General features: G+C 40.3%; 1 long non-coding RNA gene across 1 annotated transcript; it reads right to left on the bottom strand.

Annotated features, from left to right (window-relative positions):
- Positions 1 to 326: 326 nt before the first annotated feature.
- On the bottom strand, positions 327 to 887 carry LOC133742698 (uncharacterized). The gene is made up of 2 exons (XR_009862680.1): positions 609 to 887; positions 327 to 530 (listed from the first exon to the last, which is right to left on the bottom strand). It is a non-coding gene; the product is annotated as an uncharacterized LOC133742698 (long non-coding RNA).
- Positions 888 to 9,986: the final 9,099 nt, after the last annotated feature.

Below are 9,986 nucleotides of genomic sequence, written 5' to 3'. Positions count from 1 at the left end.
TGATCACATGTCGTTCTTTTAAATAATTCGGGTCAACCGGTTTGACCCCTTTTTACTTAGTCTTTAAACCTTAAGCAAACAAATAAGTAATAATTTCCATTCCCGAATGATTTTGCTTATTATGTTCATTCCGGGATATGGTAACTAAGAAAACACTTTGATTGTAATTGTATGCTTAACCTTAATCGAATAACTTAATCATATGGAATCCACCATTTTCTTGACCAACTGCTTCTCAATATTAACATCACCCACAACATTTAGTTTTACTTCGTAAAATTGATCCTATCTCAATTACCAATCTATTTAAGCATTTAACCCCAAAATAAAAAGTCATCTTAAATCAACCTTCATTTAATCCATTTTCCAATCATCTTACAACATGCTCAATTCATCATGAATTCACAATTTTGTTCAATTCAACCACAACAATTTCAAGATCACCAAACCAGGTCCTTACCAATCTTCTCTTTCAAACTAGAAGTTAATTTGTCGTTGCTGCAATCCACCACCAACAGTCGTGTAAACACCTAACAAGTACCACATTGTGAGCAACCAACCCTGCACCATTTTTGTATCCCAAAACAGAACCTGTACGTGATCCTTACCTTTTCCAGTCTCAATCGAAATTGATCCAGCAGTTCCTCTCTTCTCCAAAACTTCAAATTCTCAGGCATTCATCTCCACCACAAAACAACATACTCAATTAATCAATTTCAATATCCCAACAAAACTGAAATCATAGGTTTAAGGCTGGGATTTCTTACCCTAATTCAATCCTGTCCAGACCAGTCTCTATGACATACTGCATCCTCTCTAACTCATCAAACGGCATGACCAGAAACTGCCCTTTTTCTTCAGAATCCCATTGTTTCTTCCAAGTTCAGTACTCCAGAATCTCAATCCAAAGAACCCAATATCAATAATCTCATTGGAACTCAACCAAATTATAAAAGAAGGCTTCAGGGTCAGCTTACAGGAACCATTAGACTATGTCGGCGGGGCGTGTGGTAGCGTTTGCCGGAATTGGGGCCTGGATTAGGGGGCTTTGGTAGTTCTTGAGGCTCTGATTTGATCCCTTAAGGTGGTGTAGCTCGATTTGACCGGAGGTTAGAAAACGAAAGAATGCAGAGATGAGAACTCCAGTTATGCTCGAACGGCGTCGCAGAGTGTCGGAGGCCAGAGAGGTTTCTTGATTTTTCTCCGCTCAGCTGCTGAGCAGGATGACGGTGGCGGTGTGAAGAAATGGCCGGAAAACTGCGAGGCTCAAGGAACAGTGGCGTTGCAGTCCTGGGTTGTCAAGTGTGGAGGCTGCCAGCGGTGCATGTCAGTGATTCCGGGTGCGTTTTGGTCAGGTTTAGGTGCGGCGTCGATTGGTGGTGGTGAGATGGTGGCCGGAAATGGTGTTTTCCGGTGATGGCAGAGAGAGAGTGAGAGGAAGAGAGCGTTCGGGGAGAGAGAAGAGTACGGCTGAGGGGGAGAGAGTGTGTGCTTCTAGGGTTTTCTAGTTACCCACTTTCTATTAATACTCATGTTCTTGAAATACCCATTTTGTCCTTGCGTTGAATTACGAAACTCTCCTAGCAGATTACTTCCGGGTTTTGGAGTTCGTTACTTTACTTGTTTTTCGTCAACGACACCCTTCTTAAATTCTCGACTTCGTCTTAAGTCCAAAACTCGATTTGCTAAAAATTCAATTCGTATCTTTTCAAAATAATTCCGACAATCTTTTACTTCAATAAACCTTTGTGATCCTTCAGACCCTTTGGGAAGGACATTGGCCCAAACTTTAATTCTCGGCCCAATAGGTGGTCTCGACACCAAAACAATCTCCGAAACATATTCCTTCATTAAAATCACCTTGCGGAAAAATCTTATTGGTGAAAAATTACCTTCAAAAATTAAACAAAATTTTCAGGGGCTCACAAATGTAGTGGCAACGGTGTCAATTTTGAGATAACATAACTCTCACCTAGGTTGTCAATCACCTTAAGGGCAGTTACACCAATGGGGTAATTGCCTGACCCATTGGTTGGTTGAGGGAAAAAAGGGAATGCGGCGGTGCAAAATCAGTTGGGCAATTGGTGGGGTCTATGAAGTCAGGTAATTAACTGACCAATTCTTGGTCACCCAATTGCCCAAACCAATTCGTGGGCTCCATTGATTTTTGTTGGGCCAGTGCAACTTACAATTAGCTAAATTATACAAAATGTTTAAGTAAATTTAGAATATGTGTCTGGCCCAAACTTTAGGTTACTTGCTCTATTTGTAATAGGGTTTGTATTAGAGATAATCTCGGAGAATCTTACTAGATATCCAATCAATGTATGATTATGTTTTTATGTACAACTTTATCTCTATGCTTGTAATTATCTATATTAAGAGGCTCCTATTATCAATGAAAGCACAGAAAGTTCTCTTCCAAATATCAATTCCCTAAAACACGTTATCAGCATGAAGCACTAACCCTAAAACCCTAATTTTGTAGCCCTTAAATCCGAGCAACCACCGCCGGACACCTTGAAGCCCCTAATCCCAGGAGCCCAGAACTGGCGGCAGAGTCATCGGAATAGGTCGGAAAAGTACCAAACCGACTTCCAGAAGAGAAGAAAAGATACTTGCCCGCTTCGCAACCTTCCAGACCGCCTGCTACCGTCAAAGTTGGTCACCATTGATGCCCTGACTCTAGAATCCGGGAACCAGAAAAATAACACTTAAAACTGATCGGAAAGTTGTCGGACCAGCCTGCAGAAGTGCTGTAAATTCCTGAACCGGTTAGCCTCCCAGTTGGTGCACTTGCACCAGTCCTTAGTTCCAGCCCAGCCCAGCGCAAAGAAAAGAAAAAGGGAGGAGAAGCGAGCGGCCCAAAAAAAGAAAAGAGAGGGAGCGGGCCCAAAAGAAGAAAAGAAAGAGAAGAAAAAGAAAAAACAAGAGGAAGTTGGTGGCTGGTGGCCCACGTGCAGAAGAGAGAAAGAGGAAGTCCACGTTGGCAGAAGAAGAAAAAGAAAAGAGAGGGAGCGGGCCCAGAAGAAGAAAAGAAAGAGAAGAAAAAGAAAAAAAAAAGAGGAAGCTGGTGGCTGGTGGCCCGTGTGCAGAAGAGAGAAAGAGGAAGTCCACGTTGGCAGAAGAAGAAGAAGAAGAAGAAAAGGAAAAAAAAAAGGAGGAAGTGGCCCACGGTCAAAGTCAAAGAAAAAAAAAGTTATTTTTCTTTTATTCAATTCCTTTTGCTTTCGTAATTTCATTTTATTTTCATTTTCTCGGGGACTTGGAACCTCCCTTCTTCTACCCCCCCTTTCTTCTTCATAGGGGAGACCAAAAACCGAACAATGGGGGTTCGTGCTCACTCCAAGCTTGGAGCTTGTAGAGTCCTCCAAACTTAGAGTTTGTTGAGAAGTTATGATCGACCACAAACACATCATTGTTTCGATCTAATCCAATACCTCTTGGAATCAAATTTCTTGGGAGCGATTACGCTTAGAAATTTCTAATTTCTTGGGAGCGACTACACTCAGAAATTTATTTTGTTTTCATGGTAGCTTTTTCTGCTCCGAAACTAACATTTTTTCTTGTTCTCTTTCAGGATGAGTAACCTGAACAAACTGGACTTCGCTCCATTAGGAACAACTAGCTCTGGATATCACAAGTGGGTTCATGATGTCCGCCAATATCTCAAGGCTGATGAAATCCTATATATGATTCTCGAGCCTAGCCAGGACGTGCTAACTGTTGAGCAAGCTCAAGCTTTAGAAGTAATAGAGCAGCCAAAGGCAAATAAGGCGAAAGTCATCATCCTAATGACTCGTCATATGGATGATTCGCTCCAATACGAGTATATGAATGAAGAAGACCCTAAAAGGCTGTGGGTCTCACTCGAAGAAAGATTTGGCAACATTTATGACTCCCTGCTTCCTGACCTAGAAGTGAGATGGCATAGCCTCTGCTTCTGTGATTTCAAATCAGTTCTTGACTACACTCGGAAGCACTTTGCATTAAATCCTTAATGGAATTCTGTGGTAGAGAGATCACAGATGCGATGTTGATTGAAAATACTCTTTCTACCTTCCCCATCTCTATATTGATGGTTGCTAAGAACTATCGAATCGATGTTACTGCAGGACGAATCACAAGGTTTCATGAGCTCATTGGAGCTATGAATGTCACTGAAAAGCATGACAACATCCTTGTGAAGAACTATAATTCGAGAGCATATTCCGGAGTCCAATTATAGTCGCACCCCTAAGGGAAGGCACCAAGAGCGAAACCCTAAATCTAGGGACATTTCTGGACGTTTTAGTCCATATTCTCCCTCTAGTGAGGAAGGTAGCCGCCAAAATAGGCGAACACGGAACCGAAGAGGTAAACGTGGAAAGAGAGAGGGAGGCAACGCCTTTGGCCATGTTGGTGGCGACACCAACACTAAGAACCATCTAAATGACGCTTTCAAAGCGCCTCAATCAATGGAGTCTGAGCAAAGAGATGAATGTTGTCGATGTGGAGAATCCAGTCATTGGGCACACATTTGTAGAGCTCGTAAAGAAATTGTCACCGCCTACAAAGCATATTGTGAAGCAAGAGAAGCTCACTATGTGGAACAAGAAGATCAAGAAGATGATCTAGAGTGAAGGGTTGAAGACTACAAATCTGGCTGGGATCAATAGATCACCAATTCTGTTTAAGTCTTTATTTTTCCAAGAGATGTAATAGGCAATTGCCATATACTTTGTAGTAAATGCCATTGGTTTAGTTTTTCTTCACATATAGGCTCATCCAAAATGAGTGTGATGTCTAGGAAGGTTTTGAGATAAGTGGTACTTAAGCGAGCTTTGCTCCACCGACATCTCTCTACTCACCTGGTCATATTTATTTTGGAGTTACCGAAAGAAGTCAAATGACTACCTTTGTTTTGCATTAGCTAGCATTTGGATTAGATTCTCTTAACGGTTAAGAAACAATGATGTACTCCTTTGGATTATGAATAAAATTTCGAGTTCTCTTCATTATGACTCCATTTTGATTCTGAGGATATTACTTTGTGACTACGATGGCTGGGCCATCAGGTTTTTGTTCAAGGACATGGAATAACCCAAATTCCGCTTGCCAAATGGCACCTTGATTGCTGTCACATAAATTCTCTACGCTCCTAGGGAGAATCGTACCCTATTGAGCTATTTGAGCCAACGGATTCCATGCGGAAATGCATGTAGAGAACGAAAATGAGTTCGTTTGCAATACCTCTAACGATTGCGAACAAAGGCGCATCTTAGAGAAGTTTATGTGTCTCCCTAGTGAACTCTATGTCACTATTCGAGCTATTGAATCCAATAAAGTCATGCGATAAGATCTTTTGGATTTAGACACATATTGGCTTTGTCATGACAGGATAGGTCCTCCTAGTCATGATATGATGATCCGTCTACTAATGACTTCACACGGACATCCATTCTTTTGAACGAAATGAAGCAAGAATCAAAAGTTGATTCCTGGATTAAGTGTGACTATCGCCGTCACCGTCCAACACCAGCCTAGGGATGGCACATCCATATCCATGATGCAATGGATGGCGTCCATCATGGTGATGGCGCCTTGGGTGATGCTGTAATCACCAACTTTGCTTCCAATAACGTTTCAGATGCTCAGGCCCAATCAAAATCCTCATTGGTTGCTTCTAGGGCCTTTCGCTCGTTTTACAAAGCCTGTTCCTTAGGGAAATTAGGACCGAGACCGTCCTATGCAAAGGATACGAAAATACACATTCCGTTCTTACATAGAGTTCGTGGGTATTCTGTAGACTGGTTCAACCAACTTGCGGACGTTTAAATATCTCATGATGTTGGTTGACACGCAAACACTCTGGTCACGTGTTGTGCCATTGTCCACTTGTAATGTTGCTTATGCTACACTCCTAGCACATATCATATGACAACGGGCTCACTCCCCGGATCATCATATTCAGTTAATTGGATTTGACAATGCTAGAGAGTTTACATCGAAGACTTTCGATGGTTATTGCAATGGGACTGATGTTGGACATCATATTCCCTTCCAACACATACTTCTGATTTTTTTGTTTATTTCTTTTTCTCTCATATCTGTATTTTTTGTGTGGTTTCTCCCTTCTTCATTCGTTTTTAGGTCTTACTAACATGATTTCTTTTCGCAGCTACCTTTATTATAAACTTGGTAAGAAGTTTTTGCTTACTTTTGATATAGAATCGATTATGGTGTTATAGGTAACATTTGCCATACAATTTGATCAGACATTTTTATTTCACATTTACATGCCTTATTTATAGGTAAGATTTCACAAGTTTAAAAAATTTCCAAGTTTCTCTATATCTCTATATCTAAGCTAGGTTCTCTCATTATCTCTCACTTTCTCTTTCATACCTTTATCTTTTAATTAGGTATAGGTTTTTATGTACATATTTGTACCTTTTGATTAGATTGGTAATATATTCTATGTTTCTTTTTCCTGCTTCATATGTCTAGGTAGGTCAAATCTCTACTATACAACTTCAAATACCTACTATATAGATACAACTGAAGTAATAATGTTTAAATTTTTGTTCTAAAGTTTTTCATCCTATAATATAGGTATATAAGTATTCGATACCTACATCTTAGGTATATTGATTTTATAGGAATGCATTTAATCTTATATGTCTGAAAATTATTCATTTATGAATTCTAGATTTTGAAATTTGAATTTGAAATTTAAAATTGAGCTAAAATTATGATTTAATTAGTGAATTTAAAATTATTTACCTTATTTGATTCTAAGGGTAAAATGGACTATTAAAAAAAGCAAATGGACCGCAATTAACAAGAAAAGATGCGCGGACTACATCCAACTTTTATATAACAAAAAGGACTTGGATCGAAAAACCTCATCAAAATAATATAATTGACTGCAACCAAAATATTGTTTTCAAAACTCAATTCCAATCTCACAACAATATAGAATCAATTTGATAATATTGTTTTCACACCTTAATGCCCAGCATGAATGGACACATATAACACTCATATATAGTAAGTCAATAAAAAATCATTAACATCCAAAACTCATTTATTTCTTTAGAACATCAATTCCAACAATAGCATGATCGATATCACAAAACATGTTAATTCTACCTCACTACACAACTGCACCAATATATCTCATGTAAATATGTATATACGTAGTCATCCACTCAGGAATGCTACTAATACCAACTATAGTGTGATGCCTCGGAAATTCGTATTTATTTTCCGATGATTTTCCGGAATTTAATTAGTGGTTATTGGACAATTTTGTGGCTCGTGGTTGGAGCGGAAGTGTTTCGGGCGAATAATTATTCAAGAAGCGTCATTTTAGGGGGGGGGGGGGGGGGCGCTAGGGTTGACTTTTTATTCGTTGGGTATCTACAAAAACTTCCTTCACGAAAGTCGTAGAGTGCGTCAATACGAGTTCGTGGACATGCGGAACGCGAGAATTGGAGTTCGTATGAAGAAGTTATGGGCTTCGGAAAAACTTTCCATTCTTGTATAAAAGGACGAATTTTTGGGAAAATTGCAAAAGAGCCCAGATTTCCCAAAAAGGAAACCCGAGCTCAGTCTCTCTCTCACGAGCCCGCGCGCAGCCAGCCATTTCGCCGGCGTTGTTCTTCCTCCTCCGGCCACCATAGGACGTGAAATAGTGGGCTTTCTTTGCCTCAATCTCCTCTACACGTCTGTGGTAACCATCGAGTGTGGGACGAGCTGTGGTGAGCGCTGCAAGGCCGAGAAGAGACCGATTCGGGGATGAAATCGCCTTGATCGGAGTCGGAAATTCCTGCCACCATAGCTGGTGGTTCTTGAGGGCTTTTGGTGCCCTGAGGACGTAGATGCTTCTCCCAAAGTGGCTTGGAGCGATTTCACTTGTGGAGGACGAATCAAAGCTTTGAAGTTCTAGGGTTTCAATAGGTCCGATTTGTTCTAAGGTAAAATTCGATCTATTGGTTTATAATTGGACTTTGGTGTAGTTATGAAAGTTTTAATTGGAGTTGAGATGATGAACTTTGGTGTTGGGAGTTTTGCCAAAATTTGACTTTGGGTCGGCGGCGGCGCCGCCACTATGGTGGTATTTTCCGGCAGTTTCCGGCCACCTCAGGGATAGTTTCTGTTCCTGAGTTTGATCTACTCGTCGATACGAGCAGTTCGATATACAATACGTAATTTTTGGAGATCGTATGAGCTTCTTGTGATTTTTACGGTTTCGGACCGTTCGATGTTTCGATCTGTGAGGATTCGAGCGTTCGATTGACTTGTGGTTTTGGCATATCGATCGTAGAAATATTCCGGGGACATTGGGTGGACTCGGATGTGGTTTCGCCTCGATTGGCGTTACTTTGGGATTGTGGTTCGATTTGGGGATTCGAACTTTAATTATTTGTGATTCGTTGACTGAATCAAGGCTGTGTTTTCCTTAGGTGCTTGACAGAGTGCGTTTTGTAAGTAGTCTAGTGGTGTGAAGACGCAGCGGGAGTTTCGAGGTGAGTAATCTCACAAGGTTCATTTACGAACGGAGTTACCATTATTGTTTTGGCGTTATTTATTTAACTGCAAACTATAGTTGGTATTAGTAAGCATTCCTAAGCGAATGACTACGTATATATATATATTTACATGAAATATATATATTCTTGTGAGTGATGTGTGATGGAATAATATGCATGATGGTGTTCATATTATTGTTGAAGGTGACTTTTCAGGAAACAATATTGTGGAAAAAGATGTTTTCTATTGTTTGAAAAGTATTGAGTTTGATGTTACATTTTTGAGTCAAGCGTGACTTATTTTAAATGTATTGGTCCTTGTACCAAGAGCCATAGATGGTGAGCAGGGATGGGGAAAGCCGAAACTAGATGTTTGTAAAGTTTTTAGGTCGGGTGCGACTTACTTAACGTTTGATTTAAAGACCAGACGGGGTCTGAAGATCATGTGTCACAGATGGTGACCAACGGTTGATTCTAAGACCAGACGGGGTCTGAAAATCATATGTCACAGATGGTGACAGGTTGCAGATGGTGACCAAGGCAAGAAATCGGGAATAACGCCTTTGGCCGGGCGAGTGGTTACGATCAATTAGAGCTCTAGTCTGTTGCCTTTGTGCATCATGGGGGGTAGCGGGGAGCTATCTGATGCTCATGAGTACGTGTTTTAAAAGGGAGTTTCGAGGATTCTTTCTTTTAAATGTCCGGGGAGGACTTGTGTATCATATTCTATTTGTTAGGTTAACGATAGATATGATTAATGTGTGATGATGTTTTGTCCAGGTTGGACCGATTTGATGTTTTGTCCAGGTTGGACCGATATGTTTTATTGTGAGTTGACTTTTATTATCCAGGTTGGATCGATTTATCATATTTGAATTGTTAGGTTAACAATTTATATGATGTTGTCACGGTGTGACTTTCATTGTTTTCTTTTGGGAAAAGAGTATTGTTTTGGGAAGCATGGTATGGTTTCCTTATTTTCGAGTTAAAAGGTCTTCCTCGTTTTTGGCGTGCGTTGTGCGGTGTTTTGTTTTGAGTTACTCATACGGGCTTGCAAAAGCTTACCGGGTTTGTTGTGTGGCAACCCAGTGCACCATTCAAACGGTGTAGGGGTTAATCCTGCAGGTCAAGGAAATTGTGGCTGAATCTGAGGTAGCGTGCTTGCAGTTTTACGGTAGGAAGCCAATTTTGTGACTTTACCGTTTTTAAGACTTCCGCTTGTAGTAAGCTCTGAGGAGCATTTACGTTTTATTTTGTTGTTGACAATTTATTTCGTAAGCTTGTGTATATATATATAACTCTGTGGAGAGCGAGTGTATATTAACTTTGAGGGTTCAGGGCATCAGTATGTACTTGGTTTAAGGGAAAAAGTTTCCAGGTATTTTGTATTGATGGCTGAACGATCACGCATGTATAATTATGAGATTATATGTCGATTTTTATTTGTGTTAAAAATCAGGGGCGTGACAT

Source organism: Rosa rugosa, chromosome 4 (assembly GCF_958449725.1).
Source record: "Rosa rugosa chromosome 4, drRosRugo1.1, whole genome shotgun sequence".
NCBI lineage: Eukaryota > Viridiplantae > Streptophyta > Magnoliopsida > Rosales > Rosaceae > Rosa > Rosa rugosa.
This window is presented reverse-complemented; position numbering and strand designations above follow the sequence as displayed.